Source organism: Lactuca sativa, chromosome 2, assembly GCF_002870075.4.
Source record: "Lactuca sativa cultivar Salinas chromosome 2, Lsat_Salinas_v11, whole genome shotgun sequence".
In the NCBI taxonomy this organism is placed as follows: Eukaryota; Viridiplantae; Streptophyta; class Magnoliopsida; order Asterales; family Asteraceae; genus Lactuca; species Lactuca sativa.
The window spans coordinates 113,843,428-113,868,635 of NC_056624.2; the positions used below are offsets into that span (position 1 = coordinate 113,843,428).

The window sequence follows — 25,208 nt, forward strand, 5'->3', positions numbered from 1 at the left end:
TTCTAAAAGTTTATATTCATACAATTTGAACACTTGATCTGAAGCATAGGTGCATTTCGGTTTGGTATTTGTTAACATAGAATACGATAGAATGGATGTGAAATTGTTCATCAATTCACCCATTTCTTCTGAAAATTCAGATATGATATCCTTTACTTAGACTTCTTGATTTTTGCTACTATTTTCAACGAATAAACATCCAAAACATAACCCAACTACTATATTAGAAAGAAGCCAAATTTCGTATAAGGAAGAGCATAAAGGACTAGGTAAAAGCGGAAATTAAAATTACAACCGGGAAAGGCCAACTTTCTTATAGGGAAATCATGACTTTGTTCTTCACCATTATTTCAAAATGAGATCTCCTTATGGAAACAAACTTTATCAAATAAACTAATTATACAACAGTTACAGTTAGTGGAAGGAAGAAATTTTCATTTATAAAATACCATCTATATCATGTCCTTTACTACCTTTTTAAGTGTACAATACGCAACACTAATAATTGAAACGTTTATCATTTAGAAAATGATGACAAAATAAAACAAATAACGTGACCCGTGGTTCACCACGGGTTCATACACTAGTTATTATTATTATTGATAATGTGTATTATATTGTATTTGCTATTGTTTATTATTGTTATCATATTATCTCTATTTCTACTTTTATTATTAAAGTTAGTATTAATTATATTGTTATTTTTAATTATTAATAATAATTCTTTTATAATTAGTATTTTTTATTATTTTTCGAATATATAATTTAATATTGTTATTAATCTTATTATTGTTATTACCGCTAGGTATTATTATTATTATTAGTATTATTATTATTATTATATATATATATATATATATATATATATATATATATATATATATATATATATATATATATATATATATATATATATATATATATATATATATATATATATATATATATATATATATATATATATATATATATATATATATATATATATATATATATAGGGGTTAGGGAATATATGGTTGTTAGGTATATAAGCATAGGTATAGAACCTTCAATGGGATGTCGTTTTCCAATAAAATAGAATTACCGTCTATCTTCTCCCTCTGACCATTGCACACTTATACCTGCTCCTCCAGTTCTTGACCATATGTTCGACTGTACCTCAATTTTGATTGTTGATCTGAAAAATAAATTCTCGCATGAATATCCTTCTAGTGACTGCTCGACCTCCACTTCCTAGATTGTTCTTCAATGTGTTCTTTTCCTGTCCCTTGTTTGCGTGATAGCGTAATTCAACCTCAAAATAAATATTGGTCTTATATGCCTTAGGTGCGTACTGTCATATCTAATACCTGTATGTTTAATTGGTGGTTGATGTAGATGAAATTCCTAACAGATTAAACTATGAAACTTTTGAGGTTTGCCTAAAAAGTATTTGAAAATAGCCCTATGAGATAAAGTGATGAAAGTTTTGCTCAATGTTGTTTAATTAACCATTAATTTAGAAGATTTAGAGATCGTATAACTTTAAAATAAAGTTTGTCAAATTCAGACAATCGCATCATCAATTTTTATCTTATCTGATTACCATACTTGTTTTATCAATATTTCTCTTATATGATTCCCATGCTTGTTTTAATTTCTTGACAATGTGATGGTTTAATTCACACTAGATGTATATTTTAACTGATTTAATCCATTTTATTGGTTCTTATAGGTTTCCAGGAATCGTGTGCATGTCATTGCTATCCTGGTTGATTTTCAGTATCGTAAAAGGTGTAGCTTTGGTCGTCTTTACTGCCAATTTTGGTGCATCTCCATGCTATTTTCTATCATAACAAAATGGGTGATCCCTAATTTCGTCTATTTGGCCCGATAAGCTGGTTTTCTTTCTAGTAACTTATGTAGAGGTCATGGCTGGAATTGTTATTGGTGAATTATGCCCGAGTGTGGATCTGTATAACACGCACTGTATATGGACATTACTTCTGAGCAATAAGAACAAAGAACAAATCTTGCATCGATAAGCAACAAGAACAATACTTGGTGTTTTCATGTTTCGTGGCCGACCATGTTGGTGCCTTTGAAGTTTGTACAGATCAAGCATAAATTTAAAAGATTTTGTACTTGATCTTGTGCATTGGAGCTATACAGAAACTAGTGTCTTTGTTCCAAAAAGAGATACAATGTTTACCTTAAGAAATTAGTTGAACAAGGCATTTAATTAATGGTGGAATGGTTTCCAAGTGAATCCTTCATATAATCTTTACCATATGAATCCTGCATATAATATTTTCAAAGTGAATTACCCATTTGATGGAAAATGGAATTATTTATATTTCCAAGTAAATCAACAGCCTAGTGGTTTCCAAATAGATGATAATCTCATAATTTACCCTTAAGTCACAAGTACAAATATTCAATTTTTTGAAATGAAATGGAACATTACATAAATAACCTTAACAAATAAATTAAACAGTGTGTGAATATTTTTTTTGGATACCCAATCTACTTTGAATACTATACAAATGAGACTTGTCGGATATGTATGTGTGGCCTACTATGTAGCTTGATGCTGAAGTTGTTGTTGATGAATAAACTAGCATGACCACCAAATCATGACACATTTTAGCTTATTCAATCTCCAACAATAACCGACTTGGAATTATCGAAATGTAATGCATTTTTGTCAAATGGATGGTGTGCATGAACAAAAAGCAACTAAACTAGAACAAGGAATGACCGACAATGTCTGAAATTGTATATTTACCTAGCAACTTGTCAATAACATAACATAGAAGCAAAATAGTTTTTGAAAATAGAAGCAGCAAAATCAAAATAGAATACGCATAATTGAGTTTGTTAAGACACGAACAAGTGAATTAAAAGTTGCAATTAATGAGGATATAGAGAGTACCCACGAGGAAACAACAAAGAAGAAGAAAACAGATTGTGGAAGATGGCTAAAAAAATCAAAATTGAAATCAGGTGTTTATGAATTTATATTGAGCACGAGAGAAGATCATACAACAACAATTAAATGCATTGGATGGAAAGATAAAATCGTAAATTTTTTATCATAATAGAAAGACACTAAGACTTTGAAATAATCTGGGCAGAAAAAGAATTCCACTCAAACAAGGGGAAGAAAGACAAAGCAAATCTGGGGCGAGATCATGGGAAAAAGCGGAGATAATTTTTTTTAACTAAAACGACAGCGTTTTTTGGGTTCTACACCCAAACTTCCCTACCTAGCAACCACATATTCCCTACCTATCAGACTCGACTCGACGAAAACCAAAAATACCCTTCCTCAGATGCATACATCTGTCTGTTCTCTACACATATGTGTGTCGTCTCTGCTAATCGGATGCTCTACAGCCGATCGTTCTCCACCACCGGCTTCTCTCTCTATATATTCGTTATCTGATACTTCGTGTTCTGCTTTTTTCTCCTTGGATGATCTTCTTCCCAGTCTCTCTTCTCTTTCTTATGTGATCAGATGATTTCCCTTGTCAGTGACACTTGATCTGTTTTCTACATTCTTATGCAACTTTGATGTGGACATTAACATAGGTTGGATTGAAACTAATAAAGCAGAAAAAACATGTACAGTTTGTTACTAATTATTTGGTTTTTTTATTGAGTTGTTATATGAAAGGCTATAGATTTTTGTAATTGTTATTACTCATTACAAGAAGAGATGAGGGAGTAATTGAACTGAATTTGTGTTTTTGGGGGTTGTTATGTGACAGACCAAAACTGAGTTGAAGAAGTCTACAACAACTTTAGGTGCTTACTGTAATAGTTCCACTGTAATTTTACTAAAATATTTACTTATTTTGTTGTTTTGTGTTGGATTTTGTTAGGATCTGTTTACTTTGATAGACTGGAATAAATTAATGATGGAGGAATGGAATGATTCGTACTCATTACATTCTTATAGCATCTTACACCCTGAATCACAAAATTTTCTTTTATCGACATAAAGTCATAGTTATGTTCTTCAATTTTAATATATGTTTGAGAGAAGGTATGTTATTGTTGTAAGCGGTTTGGCTTTAAATTTTACCCGGACTTTCACTTCGACCGTGGTTAGCCATCTGTTGACCGGTCAAAATGGGTTTTGGGTCAACCGGAAGATTGTGAATTGATTGGTCAACGGTTTGACCATGAGTGTGCATTTTGCACAAAAAACTTTGATCAGGTTGGTGCCCAATTAAGTGACAGCCACTTTTCCTTAGTCTTTTTTACATAAAATATATTACAAAAATCATAATATTGTAGTAATAATATTAGTTATTTTATCGAATCTGAATCAAAAACAGTAACTAAAAAAACAATTGGTTTTTTTTAATAAAAATAAAATTTTGGGGTTCCACTAGAGAAACTAAGCAATAAAATCGTTTCATGCTAATTGTTATATCACTCGGTGGATTTATAGGGTTGTAGTAATAGTTTTCGTCTTGAAATTGTTGTCACGTACCAGAAGAATCATCAGATTAACACTTTCTTCGTGTAGATAATGGTAACACTTGAACAATCATCTCTTACTCTGACTATTACATGGTAAATCAAATCACTACTTTCATAAACTTCATTCATGTAATACTTCAACATTATTAATCTGCTTTTTCATACATTTGGCTGCCATTCTTGCCTTTGAGATCATGAAAGGACCAAATATCCCTTCACCTTTGTGCAACAATGATTCATCTGCTGACAAATTTGGAAAGAACATGCGTGATCACGTGTTACTTATTAAAACACATTGCAAATTGTTAGTTATTTAACAATTTTAACAGTTTTGAAAGGCATAATAACCATAACTTACCACTATCCCATTACAAGCATGAGTTTTGACTGATTACTGTAAATTTGTAACACATGACAAACATAGCCAATAAAATTGGGGATTGTAAGCATGACATTTTGTATAGCTGATAAGCTCTAACCGTTGAACTGTTTAGCAACTTCGTATGAGTTCAATTGTTAGTCCATCTAAACAAGTTCATTAAAAACAATAGTTTTTTAGACTTTAGAATAGATAACTGTTTTTGATTATAAACAAATGCTTTTGAATCATGATTCTGATATCTACGTATACAACTACTTTCTACTTCCTTCAACTTGTGTAGTTGTGTTTATTATTACTCCTTACACATTTCCATGTACTCTATTTTGGTGTTGTAACAATTTTCCACTATTTTAGTATCTACATCCAACTCTTTGTTCTTTTATTCTCTCAATACTCAACTGTCAGTAAAAACCTCAGAAATAGTTGCTGATGCTGGTGAATAAGGTATAATTGTTCTTATTAATGAATTAATAACTTTGGACGTATAGGATAATGGTTGATTATGTGGACATTATAGCAGATAATCTTCTATAAACAAAAGTGAAAAAAAAGCGTGAACCACTTTTTAGTTTTAGCATTTTTACATTTATTTTATGTGTTTTTCTTATTAAAACATTTTACCTTTAAGATTTAATGTTATGGCTGTTGGATTTTTAACAGGGTTAAGCCTATCAAGGCCTGGTGGTGTCACTTTTTTTTTTTCATATCGACAATTGCTTAACTCAGTATCACTTTCTCACCATACACACATACTCGCAACACCATAAGATGGGGTAAAAACTAATTTGTTGTTTTAAATTTATTTCATTTAAAGCATATATGGAAACAAAAGTTTGTAAAAAGTAACCTTTTTGTAATTTTTTTTCGTTTAATTAGATCTAGAAAGCATAACATGCACAAAATAAAATCAGATGTCATATTCAATGCTAAGAGGGATGTGGGGGAGGTAAATGTCACTACATACTATTCTTTTAGTAAAAAAAAAATCGTTGTTTTTACATTTTTTTAGTCCAAAATGACCCTGCATGCTGTTTTTTTGATAAAAAAATTATTATAAGAGTTTTGACCAAATGCCCCTACATACTGTTTTTTTGTTAAAAAAATAGTTAATTTAAGAGTTTTTAATAAAAATGTCCCTACATACTTTTATTAAAAAATGATGATTTTAACAGTTTTTGTCCAAAATGCCCCTATGTACTGTTTTTTTGGGTAAAAAGTTAATGAGTTTATAGGTTTTCTTATGTACAAAACAAACAGAAAACTAATATTATACACAAAATTAAACTACCTAAAACATTTATCCATTTTTTTAGTTTTTTTCTTTATTACTTTCCGATCTTTCTGATTTCTTTTTGCATGAAAATCATCACCGCCAGTCCACCATGATTACAGTTCATCATCTTCTAGGGGTATTTATTATTATTTTTTAATTATTTATTTTTTCCAATTGTATAAATTTGTTGATAAACATGTTTATTGTTGTTTTAGGTATCGGTATATGAACAAAGGAACAAGTGGTGTCACGAAAACTAATTGTGGATGTTGTCCATGTAAAAGATGAGATTTCAAAATATTATCGAAACAAAACTTTTTATAGGATACTATCATGTTTCTGAATGATACTATCATATTTGTGAATGTTAGTTGTTAACTTATAGCAATATATCGACTACAATACAATTTCCATTGCTACAATTTACATTCAACTTTTAATCGCATATCACAACATATTCAACTATTATGTGTTTGTAAATGAGCGAATTCCAGTGAATAGTAACGTACTTTACTATGTCTACAATTCAGGCAATGTACTATATTTCACACAAAAGCAACACCTTCTGTTGTCTTCCGTTAAATGGAATTATTTTTATTGCCTTTGCCTTCCTTACTACAATACCTGTTGCTATCGATAAAATCATACCTAATTAATTACATTTACGTACATGTTGATATATATATATATATATATATATATATATATATATATATATATATATATATATATATATATTAGGTTATAACCCATGGAAACCAAGGGTGACAAAGTAAAATAACATATAGACTATAAAAATAGTAATCAATAATGATAGATTTGCAAACATATATTTTTATACAAAGTTTTATGTATTAACCGTAAATGTATTATTGTTATTTCAAATTAATATGATCATGTTGTACAACGAAATAGATAATTAAATAGATTTAAAATAAACAAAGACAATCAATCATGACTTAAATTCCAACCATAAGATCTAACAATTTTAGTAACAAAAGTAGGATTATGACTTAAATTCCAACCATAAGATCTAACAATTTTAGTACAAATTTTCTTACACCAATTTCGTAACATAAGTAGGATCATGACTTAAATTCCTAAAAATACCCCTTATTCCTCTCAAACATGATAAAGCTTGAACGAAGACCAAGTATGCATATATAATTCTCCATACTCTTCCCTTTTAACCAACTTTTAGCATCTCAATCTGCATATATCATTACTTTAGGTTTGATCCTCCAGCTGAAATCAAGCCAACCCAAATTCCAAATCAATCACAACTTTGGAATCATAAATCATTATTTCAAGAACATAACCAAAATCTTTTGTTACTTATAAAGATTGTGCAACAAAATTCATTGCAAAAACTTATCAACCAAACAATCTACTTCCACAATGCCTCCTGGTATCATCAAATACATCAAGTAACTGAAAGAGAGACATGAACCAATCATGAAAACACAAAGATAATCCATTTCTCCTGTTATATGCTCTATATAATACATAAAGGTTCTTTTCTAAAAACAATAATACATAAAGGGGGATATTGTTTCTTACCAAGAAAATCATTTTTCTTTTCATGCAGCACATTAGCACAAATTAGATCACAACAAACCAAAATAGTCTTTCTTTCCCTACACGGGCACGTAAAAAAACATCAATGCTATACTTAGTAACTTTAAATATAATTAAAACAAAAAAAAAAGAGAGACTAAAATGTCACCAAAAATTTGAAGGGTTCGATTAAAATAAAGACTTAAACATCCACCTCAAGCAAGTTATGCCAACCTATAACTTTTTCCCCGGTAAGAACTTATTTATTATTCATTCAAAAGAAAAAAGAACTTATAATTTACTCAAATATTTCATCAAACAGTTTAAAAACAAACAATGATACTCTAATAAATGATTTTTTCTTCAGCGGATGGGCATGTATTATCTCCTAAGAGACCTAAAAAATATGCAGCAAGAAACTTGTATCAGGACTTGGTATGTAGGATTACTGAGACAGAGAAGTGAAGAGAACCTCATTAATCTCATATTTTGATGGAGAAACTGCTGAAGCACATTAACTTCTACAAAATTAATTGACATCTTCCTTATCTAGAATGAATATTAGGAGCAATATCAATCATATTGTTAAAAACACACCATAATTCAGATTCTTTGGCAAAAAAATATCAAACTTTTTACAAGAAACTGAAAAGCTATTATTGATTTTTGTCAAGTAAACTGTCAATAACAAAAAACATATAGAAAAATAAAAAAAACCCCAAAAATGACAGCAAAACTTTGTTACTCCATGAAAACTTAAATCACTAAAATAGAAATAAAATTCAGATCTACAACATATGACAACAATTAAACATAACTTATTGTTGCAAGTGGCAACTACAATTCTGCAAAGCAGATAAGGTGACAGGAAGAAAAAGACAATACAAAAATTAAAAAGCTTGATAACATGAAGCGTGAATTTCAAAATCGACAATAAAGTGATAGGTGGATTCAAAAATCGAAATCAATATAAACAAAATTAGGAAAATAAGCAAATACATTCAATTTCCATGACCAAAAAATCGAAGAAAATGGGTTAATACCTAAGAAAAAGATGCTTGCTAAATTGGGTGTCTGGTACAACTTTAAGCTAAAGCTTTCACCGCTTCTCCTCCCACCCGTAAAACCCTATCGAGCATCGTATGTCTTCAGAAAGTCCACTCGTTAGCGACTTCACTTAAAAACCATGGGGTTGTTAACAATTGGAAAAAGCATAGATGTAAGGGTAGGAGGCGATATGGTGAATTAGGAGAGAAAAAGAGATGGTCGCCGATGAATTCTGAGATTTGGGGGATACCTACATTTTTGGATTTCAAAATTCGAATCCCCTATAAGATGGACACAAGATATGCGAGTTTTAGGGAAAAAAGGGGGATTTCCAAGGTTAAGAGAAGGAGTATCAAATGAGCGAGAAACAAAAAACGCACAGGAATATGGTAGTGACACGTGGTATAGTGGCAGCTTAAAAGAGTGCCATGTGGCGTTTCAAGGACTCTTTTATATATATATATATATATATATATATATATATATATATATATATATATATATATATATATATATATATATATATATATATATATATATATATATATATATATATTAAACAAATAACATTTGGCACTACATAGTAACAAACATAACACTTCCCTTTTACAAAATTCATACGACAACCAACAACACGCTACCTTTTGGTATACAAAATACATAAACAATGAAGAAAAGACCAAACCTATGATCAAAACCAAACCCCGCCTAGCGGGGTTACCCACCTAGTTATTATTACATTTGTTATTTATTATTATTTTTATTATTTCTATTTTATTTATTAAAGTCATTATTAATTATATTGCTAGTTTTAATGATTATTAAGAGTAAATTACTGAAATCGTCCCTATGGTTTGGTCAAAATTGCATGTTTGGTCCTAACTTTTCTTTTGCACTCGGATCGTCTCTATGGTTTGATTTTGTTTTGTTTTTTGTCCCTTACATACATTAAGTTAGGGATCAAACGTGCAATTTTGACCAAACCATAGGGACGAAAAACATAACAAAATCAAGCCACATGGATGATCTGAGTGCAAAATAAAAGTTGGGGACCAAACGTGCAATTTTAACCAAATCATAGGGACGATTTCAGTAATTTACTCTATTATTAATAATATTTTTATTGTTAGGATAACCAATCATTTTTTGAAAAAAGTATTATTATTATTATTATTATTATTATTATTATTATTATTAGAGTAAATTACACATATGATCCCTCTTTGAGCTAATTTATGCATTTTGTTTTTAACCTTTTTTTATTTCAAAACATCTATGGTTTAATTTTATGGAATTGTTAGTCTATAAGAGAATTAAAATGATGAGTATATCTTTATTTATTATTTAAATTTTTTGTTTTAACCTATTAAATGAAATTATTAAATAAACTATTTAATAAGTGGGGGTCCACACACCTCCATTTATCATTCGAATCCATATATCTTCAACCATTTTCTTAGGCTGGAGGGTGTGGTGCCACCGAAACCGCACTCCCTTCACCGCCACATAAGCACCACGTCATTTTTTATCACACAAGTGTGGTTTCTTGCCACACTTTTATTTTTTATATTTTTTGTTTGTTTAGCTATTTTAATTAAAACTTCTTTTTTAATAACAAAACATAATTTTTCATTACTTGAAAATTTAAAAAAAAAACATTACATTGAAAATTCAAAAAAACATTACATTGCATTACCAAAAAAACGCAAAACACACACATGACATTAAAATAATCCTATAAACTTAAAAAAACACAGATAAAATAACTAAAACAAACTACATAAAGTCGTTCTCCGAGAACTCGTCTTCGGAGTCATCTAGTGGATCCAAATTAAGGTTAATGTTTTGAACCCCTTAAATGTGTTCCACCAAGTCATTAAGAAGATTGTAAAATGTTTCAATGCAATGTATCTCTGCTCTCCTGTTCATATACTATTCGCCACCAATTTCTATTGGTTGTGTCTTTGGTATGGTTTCTTCCTCGTCAAACGCACCTATCGCTCTTCATTCGTCTTCAATAATCATGTTATGCAATATGAGACATGTATACATAATTTCTTGAAGTTTTTCCTCGCCTAAATGAACTGCTGGTTTTTTCAATATAAACCACCGTTTCTTCAGAGCTCCAAAAGCACGCTCAACATCCTTCCTAGTTCTTTCTTGTGCCTTATTGAATTTTTTTCGTCTAGAACCATGTGGATACGTAAACGATTTAACAAACACAACATACTCAGGACAGATTCCATCGACTAGATAATAACCATACTTATATGGCGTTCCACGCACTTCAAAAGAAGAATCTGGTGCGGATCCATCGTATATGTTGTTAAATATAAGTGAACGATTAAGAACGTTGATGTCGTTAATCGAACCCGGAGAACCAAAAAAAGCATGTCAAATCCATAGATCTTGTGATGCAACTGCTTCAAGTATGACCGTTGGGTGACCATGATCACCTTGGGTAGATTGCCCATGATATGACGTAGGGCAATTTTCCCATGCCTAATGGAGACAATCTAAGCTTCCTAGTATTCTAGGAAACCCATGCATACTAGCATGGTGAGCTTGCAATTGCAAGATGTCATTACATGTAGGCTTACGTAAATATTTTGGACCATAAAACAGAATCACAGTTTGGCAGAAAAAGTGGAGACTGTCTCGTGCGATCCTAGCAGACATCCTAAAAATTTCGTCTAACGCATCAGGTGGAATGTCATATGCTAACTGACGAAGTGTGGTCTTGCATTTTTGTAAGGGAGTGAAATCGGGTGTACCTCTAGCATCGTAGCGTTGTTGAAAAAAACTGCACTCCCTCGTTACATCTTCAACTATACGTTCGTATAAACCTTTGAACATTCTGAAGCGCCTACGAAAATAATACCCTTGATAAGTGACATTTTCTTGAAAATAGTCTTGTACCAAATGTTGGTTGGCTTCTTCACTATTTCTGAAAATATATCTCCGTGTTCTCCGTTGAGAACTTGCAGCTGCGTTATTGCATAAAGCATCGTATGTTTGTTCCACCATTTGAACACACGCAACAACGACATCAAAAATAATCTGAAATTCTTCAGAAGATGAAGAAGATGACATTTTTTTAGAGAGATTGGTATTTTTTTTTTAACTTGAGAGAGAAGGGTTTGTATTGTGTGAAAAAAATGAAGTGTTTGTGTATATATAGGAAAGAAAGGCAAAAAGGAAAAAAAATAATAATAAATAACAAATAATGCGCAAAAGGACCGTGCAACGATCAAACATTCACCAGGCAATCACATATCGTGATCCTCTATAGTCGTAGTGCGGCCAAAACCGCACAAAATCACAGTCTGGGGGCGATGTGCGAGGCTGAGGTGGCACAAACCGCGGCCACACTTAGGGTTGTTCACTATTTGGATAAAACCGAATTGTCCAATTGGACAATTTGGATTGAACTATTTGGTTCGGATATTCGGATTTTTGGATTGGTTTTCAACAAAACCGAATTATTATTTTGGATTTCGGATTGGTTTTGGTTTATAAAATAAGAACCGAATAGTCCAAAAAAACCAAATAAACATTTATTATTTATTTATTTATAATATATATCTATAGTTATCTATTGATTTTGTAATTTATTTTTTCATATTGGTTCAAAACATTTCACTCGATAAAAAAACATCAATATGTATTATCTCTCAAAAGCTTTCTATCTATAAAATATTTAACTATAATATATCTGCTTAGTGGTTGTTTGTACGTAAATTTCAAATCACAACTAAATAAAATTTTTCGTTTCTTGTGTAAAATTGGGTAATATTATAATTATATGTCGTTTTAAAATGTTTCGGTTTTTGAAAACTGAATTATAAAAACCGATCCAACCGAATTGTAATTAGATCGGATCGGATCGGATTTGAATTTAGTTTGGACTATTCGGATCCATGTTTTGAAAACCAAAATCAATTTGGATTCACTTGATTGGATCGGATCAAACCGATCCATCCAAACGAACACCCCTAGCCACACTCTCCGGTTAATACTAACATCATTTTCTCTTTCTTTCAAATCATATTCAACTCTCCAAGAAACTATCCTTCTTCTTTCAGGTCTCACCTGATAACACCAACCAGATTCTCTCATCTATCTTCCCCTCTCAACTCCGATCAAGTCATACCACCATTACCTACCAAATACGCTAACAAAATTGATTTATGGGTAGAGATTAAAGGGGAAGTGTGGTGGAGCCATGAACTCGTTATCCAAAATTAGAACGACTCTCCATCTCGAATCTGGAACACTCATCTCCGTCTCTCACCTCCGATGTAGCAACCTTTGCTATCAAAGAAGACATTAATGGGCATCTACAGATCAACATGGCTAGATCCTGGACATTAGGGAGACTCACATTTTCGTCATCAAAAAAGAAAGCAAACAACTTTCTGAAATGGAAATTAATTTTCCTTGGCGGAACCTAGAGGTGCATAAAATAAAAATAAACTATAAAAGAATAAAAAAGAAATTAGAAAGAGCAATATAGTCTTTTTATTTTTTGTTGGGGCAAAACGCACAACAAAAACACAATGGTTAGGACCAAACGCACAAATTACATCAAACAACAGGACAATTCCTGTAATTTACTCTTATTATTATTGTTATTAACAGGTGCAAGAACCATTTCAAAGTTTTTTAAAGTCAAGTGTTAAATCTTATATAATTTTTTTTTTTTTAAACAACAAACTAACTAATCTACTCCTAAATAATCACCTATGTTTCCATCGAGACTTGAACCTCTGACCTCTCATATGAGATGGTCACTCCATACTGCTAGGCCATTGGCCCTTTGGTTTGTATAATTTATGTGGGCAAGAAATATAATAGATCGAAGAGTGGGGATAAAACTAGTAAGTAAATTTCGAAGTTACCAAAAATCAATCTGAACTTGGTAATCCTGCCCTTTTTTGTGATTATTAATTAGTTCATGAAAGAGTCAAATGAATTTAAGGACATCTATTATAGCAGACTTTTTCTCATGCCGTGTTTATTTAGCTGATCAACGGAGTTTAAGGGAATTTCTATTCAAGATAAGGGATAGACAACCAGTAGACATGGAAGAGATACCCCTTTACAACGGATATATATATATATATATATATATATATATATATATATATATATATATATATATATATATATATATATATATATATATATATATATATATATATATATATATATATATATATATATATAGAATTAGGTTCAAATGTTTTCGCTATCTATTTGTGCATATATGACTGATTTTGGACCAATCATTTTAGTTATTTTAAGAAACTAATTAATGCATATTAAATGCTGAAGATGTAATTAATATTCATTATATCTTCAACATGTAATATGCATTAATTACTTTCTTAAAATAACTAAAATGATTGGTCCAGAATCAGTCATACATGCACACAATAGATAGTGAAAACAAAATAACCTAACCCTATCTATATATATATATATATATATATATATATATATATATATATATATATATATATATATATATATATATATATATATATATATACAGAGAGAGAGAGAGAGAGAGAATTCAATTGAGAAAAAAAAAGTTGAGAAATTGGGGAATTATTCTCAGCCACATATTTATTTTGCCGCAAAACATTTAGGCCTACCGACGGAAATGGATAACGGATAAACATGTGTTTGCACATCATTTTTCGTCACATATTCTATTTATATATAAATAAAACATGTATTAGTTGTCGTTATATTTTATGTTCATATATAAATAAAATATTTTTCAGATTTTTGTATAAACTATAAAAAAATTAATTATATATTTTAATTCACAAGTGAATAACGAATGTACTGTAGCAAAAATTTAATACATTTTTATTCACTTATGAATAACGATAGTTGAAAATATACAAATAAATAAATTTTTTATTTTATCTTAAAAGTATATCAATATAGATGTCTATTTGTAGAGAATAAAAAATCATGAATTTTGGTATATTTAAAATCATTTCTCGATAAAAATAACTTCTTAAAAAGTAAAAAAAACGAAAAAAAACTATGTTTTTGTATATATTAAGGTAATTATTAGCATATTTTAAGCAAACATGTTTTGTTGGAAAATACATGTGTATTCCATTCCCATTTCCGCTGGTACGATAGACACGTTTGCGGAAAAAGTAAATGAGTGGCTGAGAATGATTCCCCATTCTCAACCTTTTTTGTTTTCTCAATTGAACTCATATATATATATATATATATATATATATATATATACACACACACACACTAGCCGTCTACCCGCGCAATGCGACGGACGACAAATACTGTGTTTCAGCAATTAGTTTCTTTTTTAAACGAAAACCATCTGGCCATATATGTAACGAAAAAAAGGTCGAGACGGAAACCAAAAATATGGGAAACCCAATGGACCATTTATATAATTTCAGCAGGTTTTTCTTACTAGTCTTTTAGGGCGATTATGTTGCATATTTTTTTCGGTTGGGTTTCATTCTAGTGCAGCTTGGTCCAACGGCCTTTGACGTTATCATTTTCGGTTCGAGTTCAAGTTTTTCAGTCTAACTTAAGTTTTTTCGTTTTAGTTCTACTTTTATGTATTTGGATGTTTGTGTTTTCATTTGAGATAATCCCGCTCGGTTATATTAGCCAAGTTTCATCAAATTAAATTAAAACTTTATCAACTAAAACTCTATTTAGAAAATGGTTTTTTAATGATAATTTCATATATATATATATATATATATATATATATATATATATATATATAGGCTTAAATTATTCTATTCTAACTAATTATTGTGCGGATATCGTATGTTATGAGAATTACTAAGAGAATAAGTTGTTTAGCAATGCGGATATGTTCAACCTTACAAAAATATTGTCATTTTCATGCATTTTCGCTAATTATTATTTATTTTTGTTCTCACACATCGTTTTTCACTCATTTTCATTCTGACAGAATACGACCCAATAAAACATTCTGACAACATTCTGACAGAAATGAGAATAATAATAATATGTGTATAATAACCTTATAGACGATTTAATTAGTGAGAATGTGTGTTAACGACAATAGTTATGTAAGAATGAACATATTTATATTATCAAACAACTTATTTTCTTTATCATTCTCATAGCATACGATATCCACACAATAATTAGTTAGAATACTTGAACCTAACTCTCTCTCTCTCTTTCTCTCTCTCTCTTTATATATATATATATATATATATATATATATATATATATATATATATATATATATGAAATGGTCAATGCCACATTTTAGACGCCATAGTTTACAAACCATTTTTTTCATGCTCCGAATGCATTTATGATGCAATATATGAAAATGGTTTACAAACCATTTTTTGTAATTAGAGGTATTTGGATCTCTTAGAATGTTTTATTGGGTCGTATTCTGTCAGAATGAAAATGAGTGAAAAACGATGTGTGAGGACAAAAAAAAAGTTAACGAGAATGCATGACAATGACAATATTCTTGTAAGGTTGAACGTATTCGCATTGCTAAACAATTTATTTTCTTAGTAATTTTCATAGCATACGATAGATGTACAATAATTAGTTTGAATAAAATAACATAAGCCTATATATATATATATATATATATATCTTAGTAATTCTCATAGCATACGATAGATGTACAATAATTAGTTTGAATAGAATAACATAAGCGTATATATATATATATATATATATATATATATATATATATATATATATATATATATTGCATCATAAAGGTGCAGTGGGAACATCGGAGGGGATCCGAGTGGATGTGGGAGCCGGAAGCGGAAATGCGCGAGAATTACCCGACTTTGTTTTCTTCCGCGGACTTCGAGGGCGAAGTCTAGTTCAAGTGGTGGAGAATTGTAACGCCCCAATCCTCAGGTATTAATTACTTAAGAATTTAAGGATGAAGCTCTACTCGACGAGTTGGTTGACTTACTCGTCGAGTAGCAGCGGGGTGAGAACACGTGTTTAGTGACCTACTCGACGAGTCCACTATTGGGACTCGGCGAGTAGGAGCTGGTAGATGAAACCCTAAATCCCGGGGTTTGCACCCCTATTTAAAGGAGCCCCATCCTCCTTTGGGCCTCCTTACAGTATTTGAGAGCCCTTGAAACCCTAATTCGTGTGTATGTGCTTTGGTGTGGGTTTGAAGCTTGGAAAAGAGGACCTTGGAGGAAGGAAGCTAAGAGTGCAAAGGAAATTGAAGCAAGAAAGGAGTGGGAAGCAGGTTTTGCCTCAGCTAGCATCATTTGAAGGTATCAAAGTGCCATTCTTACTTCCTTTTCTTCCATTTTGTTGAGTTCTAGGGCTTTTTATGGATTTTCAAGTTGGGATGTTGAGCTATGGGCTAGATCTGAAGTTGTAACTTCAGATCTGGACCCTCCTTGGATCCTAGAGTCATAAAGTTGTTGTATTGGTTGTGGTGGAAGTCCTTCTTGGACTAGAAGCTCCATTAAGAACTTAAAATAGACATTTGGAGCCTTTATAACCATGCATGAACGTAAAGTTTGCAACTTTACGTGGTAAGTATGCCCTAGAAGCTTGGATCTGTGATTTGGAGCTGCTGCATGGCTCAAAACAAGTCTGTATGGAAAAAGGATTGGATGGACTTGGCGAGTCGCAAGAATGAACTCGGCGAGTCACATAAAGATGGTCATTGAACTCGGTGAGTTGGATGAACAACTCGACGAGTCCGATGAAGATCACCATAAAACTCGACGAGTTATAGAACAACTCGGCGGTCAGATGACTTTTCCCTAGGATATGCATGCATGTGTACCCGTCAAGTGGAAAGGAGGAAACTCGACGGGTGGCCTTAAGGATTGATCAGATTCGAAGGAACTCGACGAGTCGCTCCGATGACTCGGCGTGTTGGAATGTGTTCCATGGACTCGGTGAGTGGCCGAGTGTACTCGGCGAGTTGAGGTCAACATGGACTGTTGACCTTGACTAAGGATTTTGACCTTGATCAGAAATCACTAAGAGGTTATGGGGTGTCTCATAAGAGTGAGAACTTATGAGTATATTGTACTATGGTTATAGGTAGTGGAGCCGGTGTCAAGTGATCCGATAGTTGTAGTTTGCATTCGAATCGACATCTGCAAGGTGAGTTATCCTCACTATATCGATCGGGTCTACGGCACCAAGGCCGGCCCTTTATGATTTACATCCTGGTCTAGGATGGTTGCTTTGTTATTGCCATGTTAGATTTCATCCTGGTTTAGGATGGGTGTTATGTTATTGCTATGTTAGAATTCATCCTATTTAGGATGGTTGTTATGCTAGAGATCGATTAGATCGGTTGTCATGGTATGCTACATATGATCCTGATCTGTTAGATCGAAATCAGGATAGATAGTATGATATGCTTTTATGATCCGTAAGGATTGGTATGTTAGTGACCTGTTAGGTCGATGCTCTAGTTACAAGTGAAACTCTATGATTGATGGTAATTGAGATAAATATGTTTGCTATGTGTATGTGCCAGTATATGATAGTATTCGTACATGGTTAGTTGCTGATTGGTTGGGTTGAGGCGGTCCTGCTTTGTGCTGAAGGCCAACACACCCTCTGAGTGGTCCGGGGAGACTGTAGGCCCATGCGGCGGACCAGTCATGCCGAAGGCTCGGGATAGATTCAGATAGATGTAGGCCCAGTAGGGCGGACCAGTCTGGCCGATGGCCCAGTATGTATGCTGTTTGATTGATTGTTATGGCTTTGATTTCTGCCAGTGTGGTATTGGTATTTTGGGGGTAGCTCACTAAGCCATCGGGCTTACAGTTTTCAGTTTATTGTTTCAGGTACTTCAGGAGAGCGGGGGAAGGCAAAGGCGTGACCGTACCGCTCCTCATCCTAATGATCTATTTTGGGACACTCTGATGATAAAAGAATTGGAAATGTTTTGTAAAAACAATTACTATTTGACTCTTTTGTGAGTGTTAAAAGTTTAAATTTAGCGTAAATTTTATGGATGTTACATTTTTTTGGAAAAACCCACCTCCTTTACTTTGTTTGTTGAAAAGTTAAAGCCTATTTTTTGTAGAAAAAAATTAATAAATATATCAAAATTCTTATTTTTTGGTACTCTTTAAACATAGATTCATAATGATGTTTAAATAAAATAGATAAAAAAAATTAAAATTTCAGTTCAACTTCACATTGTGAACCTGTTCAGATTCACACTGTGAACCTGCTCAGATTCACAATGTGAATAAATTCATTTGTTGATTTTACAAAACTAATTTATGAGTAATGAAAACGTTAAAATATTATAAAACTATATGGAATACATTTCGATTCATATATAAAATTCACTAAGTTAATTTGCGAATGATCAAATAGTTGAAATAGTAAGTCAAATTCATATTGTGAATGTTACAAATTGAAATATTTATAGTTTAGATTCATAGTGTAAATCTGAACTAATCAAGTTTTTTCATATTTTTGAATGTTACAAGTTAAAATATTTACAGTTTAGATTCACAGTGTGAATCTAAACTGATCGAGTTTTATTTATTTATTTATTTTTAATCGGTGTTGATTTTATTAATAGAGTACAAAAAAATTATATTTTTGGTATAATTAGTTATTTTTTTTGATAAAAATTAAACTTAAATATTGGAAAAAATAAAAAACTGAAGTGGGTTTTTTTTCAAAAAAAAAGTTCGTTTTTTATATATCGATATGGATCTCTATGGAAAGAGGACAAAAAATCGTGAACAACAGTATATTCGTCTTTTTTCGATAAAAAACATAGTCCAAAAAAATTTTAAATGAAAAAAAAGAGGTGAGTTTTTTGTAAAGATGTGGATTTTTTTGTATAATTTGTGTGTGTGCATCCAATGTACAACTGTACATCTATTTCCTTGGCCGTTGATCAATATGATTTACGACATTTACGATTGATTCTTTGGTTCCTTGTTCATTATGGTTCTCTATTGAACTTCACCCTATATATATATATATATATATATATATATATATATATATATATATATATATATATATATATATATATATATAGAGAGAGAGAGAGAGAGAGAGAGAGAGAGAGAGAGAGACACACACTAGATGAATCCTCGTGAATCTATGATTAACCTGTATTTTTATGTCATTTTCCATATCATTATCAGAAACTTTTATAACACGTCTTTGTTAACGAAACTGGCTAAACAATAATCTAATTATTTTTTGAAGATACGATATTTGGTATAATATATTCGATCGTAAAAAACGAACGATTTTCTATATTAATATTATAGTGAAGATCATAAAATTGGTATTTTTTATCGAGAATATATGTTCAAAAGTTACTTTATAATGAAGTAAAAAAAATAACATTTTGAGACAAAAAAAATTGTTGGATATGCCATTTGTGTATGTGCCATTTCAATAGAATGTTACATTTGAAGGTTGATATAACTTAAACGATGTTAAAAGGTATATTCTGATAGACCAAACTTTATATACTGAAAGTTATGATATAAAAAACAATTGTTTAAATTATAAAAATTGTTTAAATTATAAAATGGTAGGATTTTTGGCAGGATTCTCGGGGTTTGCTGTTTAGCTGTTGGGCACTTCACCTTCATGTGCCCCTCCTCTCCACAATTTAAACAAAATTTTCCTTTTACTAGGCAATTTGTAGAAATATGCCCTGACTTCTTGCAGTTGAAGCAGACGATGCAGTCGCCAAAGCGATTTTTTATACACTAGTCGCACCACTTCCATTCCCGGTTGCTTCCAAATTTGTTGTTTGACTTGGAGAACTTCTTCTTCTTGTTGTTGTTGCTATTGTTTCCTAAGAATCCATCAGTTGTCCTTTTTCACCGACTTCAGCTTTGTAGGCTTCCCTTTTCTACATCATCCCTTCGACAGACTTTACCACCCAAATAGATGCCTCAAAGGTAGGTTCCTACTTATCTGGCACAATCTAATCCCAAGGTAGCCCCTGAGAATACATGTTAATCTTGGTCAGTTCGTTTGCAACAAGGTGTAGGGTAAACTCCATTTTATTAGTGAAAGCATTGGTGTATTCATCAATCAACATGTTTCCCTTCTTTAAGTTTAGGAGTTGATTCTATAACTCCAACATGTTCTCAGCTGAACAAATCTTCCTCTTGAATTGGGTCAAAAATTATTCCCATGTCAGCTGCAATGACTTGTTAGGAATCAATATCTTTCCTAACATGCCCTACCAACAAAGTGTTGTGCCCTTGAACTACCTCACATCATTGGTAGTCAGCAATTTCCCTGTGCATCTACAAGTTACGAAAGCTGACTCGATTTCAAAAGTCTAGTCCATGACTCCTTTCGGATCTTCCTTCCTGTTAAATGATGATGGCTTGCAAGTCGTGAAACCCTTATACTTGTAGTAGCCTCTGCGTTCACCATTCCTATGGACCTCCAGTTGCTCTGGTCCTTGATAACTTTCCAAGTCATCATTATTTCCTTCTTGAAACGCTTATGGATGAGAAGGAATCGATCCGTTGTTGAATTGTTCAAAAACTACCAACTTATTAATCATAGGTGCTCCACCTTTAGCATTAGCTAACTATTGAGCTAGGAGACCCCTAAACTCGTGTCGTTGTTGATTGAACATCTCCTACATCATTAATCGTGAACTGAGCAGCTCATGCTCCCGCGTTTTGAGGTGTTGGGCCTCCTTCAGTGATCTTCATGACGTTCTATAGTCATAGAGGCGAGTACTTTAATAAAGTGATATATTACTTACTATACACATACTTATTTAGCACATAATTAGCAGTTAAGGCATCATCCTATAATATGCTAGTGCTAATGTCTAAAGCAACTATGGCATCCTAAAGAATTTTATAACACAACTCACTGATCATAATTAACTTCTAATTTTAAGTCTAGAATTTACCTAAACTCCTAGTTCTCTTAAACTAATGATATGATACCAACTGTGACATCCCCTTATTTTTCAGAATCGACTAAAACTTTTTTACTTACGCTTTAATAATTGAGATGCGGAAATTCCTAATTATATAAAACATATTGAGATAACAAAATCAATTTTGTTATATTAAGATTCGAGGATGTCATCGTTCATGTCGAAACATACATTTCAACGTAAATATATAAAAGGTCCGAAAATACTATAACAGGCTCATCTCTTATTTCACTCGACATCCTAACTAAGCTTTAGCAGCCTTACATCCACTACCTGTTATGCACATAAAATGAGTGGGTCCGGTTTGGGAAATCTGGTGAGATGTATATGGTTTTCAAGCCCATAATAATTTAATGATAATAAATCATAGTATCATTCCTGCAAAACAATCATTGACATATCAACTGATTCTCATGAATCCTAAGTGAACGATTATGTGGAGAAATCACCCTACCTAAAAAATCTTTTGAGTATCTGGTTGACTACACAGCTAAGGGAGTCCATGGCTAATGTAAGTCATATAAATGCAACCAACATTCATAGCTATTGATAAGTATTTTATCTATGTCTGTGGGTTATAAGTCTACACTAGCAACATAATTCTCTGGACCTCCTAGAATAGTCAAGTGTTGTCATCTACTTTATTCGATGACCTAGACATAACTACCGATTGTCTGATCTGGACCAACCATTTTTGGACATCCAAGAAGGAGGAGGAATACGAAGCTTCACTTTGATCTCACACTCTACCCCTGAATAAGACCTAAATAATATCCAGCTTTTTGGGAACTAAACACCTTATACAAGTCTTATTATAAATAATCCAGACTTATACTAAAGGCAAACTATGTCCAATACAATTCCTATTAAGCAGCAGTATCATAGTTATACAAATAACACATAATACAAATAAAACATGTAACAATTAATTTTCATAAGTAATAAATATTTTTATTAAAATTATGTACTTGATAGTAATTATGCACTCACTTAACAAAAGTAGGTGACTTGAAGTCAGCGCAACGCTTTGCCGTAACACTTTTTAAAGACCTAAACGTATAAAGTATTAAGCCTTAGTATGGTTTCATAATCTGGCGACTATATAATGATAGTGTAGATTCCACAACAATCCCAATGTCTACATCAAGATGTATCAAGTAAGGAATAACTAGATAGGATCATATCGTAGGTTGTGTCCGTTTTATATACAAAGTATACTATTTGGAAATCCCACTCTAAACACATCACTAAATCCACCCTAGACATCATTGCGTTAAGTAGACCAATCAGTATAATGACTTGGAATCACTGATAAATATTAATTATAGCTTCATAATTACCAATATGACTATAATTAAAAACTACAATTATAAAAAATAAGCGTAGCTTGACTTATAGTGTAATCTAGCGAAAATTTGGAAATATGTGAGCACATCTCTGATTTGGGAGCTTCTATTCACCAGCTATGTGACACCGCAGGGCTTCGTCAAAGGGGTCGGGAACTAGGGAGTAAAAATGGTTAAAAGCTAGAAACATTCCAAAGAAAATTCAAGAGGAAGTATGGAGGGAAATGTGGAAAATCGCGTGTGTGTGTGTGTGTGTGTATATATATATATATATATATATATATATATATATATATATATGAAAAATGAGTGTGCGTCGTGCACTGTGTCAATGCATGCACACATGCGGTTAGAGGTGGTGATGTCGTTCATTTGTCGGTGCCACGTGTCACAATTTGTGTGGGAGGCTAGGGCGTGCCATGCAACTTGTGAGTGCACGCGACTACGAATGATTTTTCCTGATTTCTTAAAAAACTCATAACTTGCTTGTATGAGATCCGTTTTTGAGGGGTTTTATATCTATACGTAGCTATCGACGAGATCTACAACTTTCATTTAGACTCATTTGGCTAATTTGGATTTTTTTTAAATTTATATTATTACAAGATTATATTGTTGAAGTCCATGAAAAATTATAACTTTCTCATACGATACACGTTCTCGAATGTCTTTTAATCAATGGATAGGTATGGATGAGATCTTCAAATCTCATGTACGTTGTTTTTCCTAACAATTGACCGATTTCTATTTCAGTTTCTGTGTCGTACACTGCTATACCGAATTGTGTCTAAAACTTCGAAAAATTATAACTTCTATGTACTAAGTCAGATTTTGGCTTTCTTGATATGAACGGTTTCGTTTTTCTGCCTAATACGACTTTTGTTTTGGATTGTTTAGCCAAAATAATATTTTATTTTTAATTTATATTTTAGCCCAATTAATTAAGTTTATGACGTAAGAATTTACATAGATATCATATATACCTAATATCCATCAAATTCACGTAAACACACATATAAATGAATAATCCACTTTTATTTATTCATAAAAGATTACAATATTTTCTAAATAAAAGCAGTCTTCTACCAAGACCCGACATAGTTATGTTTTAATGAGTAATTTTCCCCAAAATACTATCATTATCAGAAAACAGTATTTACTTTAAAGGAATAATGAGAAAATCACAAGTAAAATACCAGGGGAAAAATAACATAAGCCTTAGTAGAAATACTGCTGACTAAGGCAAAAGAAATCATAGACTCCAGGGGGGTATCGAATGAATGATACGCCTGACTCAGTCTAACAAAAGGAAACACAGAGCCAGACGGTATCAAATGAACGATACGGATAGCAAGGTCTAAAACAAAGAAACACAGACCCCAGACAGTATCAAATGAACGATACAGCTAGCAAGGTCTAAAACATCCGTTAATCCTAAGTGAGTTGTCTCAAAATACAGTGTTGATTCTCGTTATCTTAAGGCCATGAATTATAAGGTAAACATGGAGATACTCGTAACCATACTGATTGACACTAGAGTACTTGACGCCCTACAAGCGTCGGAATAATTGTGACATTTGTCACCCCTTGGCTTGGTAGGCCGAGGACTGTAGCTAGCAGTCAGGGTGCGGGAGTGTCAGTCCCGTATAGATCTATACACACAATGCCCGCTCTCCCTCCAAGAGACTCTGGTTGCCAACTTGACGACGGGGAGATCCGTGTCTTGAATATGCATCTCGTATTTTGAATTCTATTGTAAGTACTAGAATAACGATATAGACTCACGAATGAACTGACTCCTTTGGAATTCTCTGAACTAGAAAGAGTGGTTAAAATCTCCTAACTATTCCTATAATAGTTACTAGTGTCTCTGATCTATGAATGACGAATGGAAGGATGCCCTTGCTACCCAAGGGAAATGAACTGGTCGATGGAAACCTTTATGTCCATATATTTATACATGATATATAACTAATGTTTAAACGAACTTCGGACGGATAACTAATACCCACCAGACCACATCCAAACAAGGAAAAGGAAATAGGGCGAACTAGCCTTCCTAAGTCCTTTAAACATTATTTATATAACTATACAAATACACACATGCATTTAACGAAGTCAAAGCATAGAAGAAAACTATGATGAAAACTTTGGAAA

The 25,208-nt window shown here is 32.0% G+C and overlaps 1 long non-coding RNA gene across 3 annotated transcripts; it reads right to left on the reverse strand.

The window, feature by feature from the left end:
- Window positions 1-7,114: 7,114 nt before the first annotated feature.
- On the reverse strand, window positions 7,115-9,089 carry LOC111893850 (uncharacterized). Of its 3 annotated transcripts, XR_002850979.3 has the most exons (4): window positions 8,729-9,077; window positions 8,158-8,234; window positions 7,689-7,765; window positions 7,115-7,373 (listed from the first exon to the last, which is right to left on the reverse strand). It is a non-coding gene; the product is annotated as an uncharacterized LOC111893850 (long non-coding RNA). The 3 variants fall into 3 exon arrangements; XR_002850980.3 differs by lacking the exon at window positions 7,689-7,765 and having other exon boundaries at window positions 8,729-9,074; XR_002850981.3 differs by lacking the exons at window positions 7,689-7,765; window positions 8,158-8,234 and having other exon boundaries at window positions 8,729-9,089.
- Window positions 9,090-25,208: the final 16,119 nt, after the last annotated feature.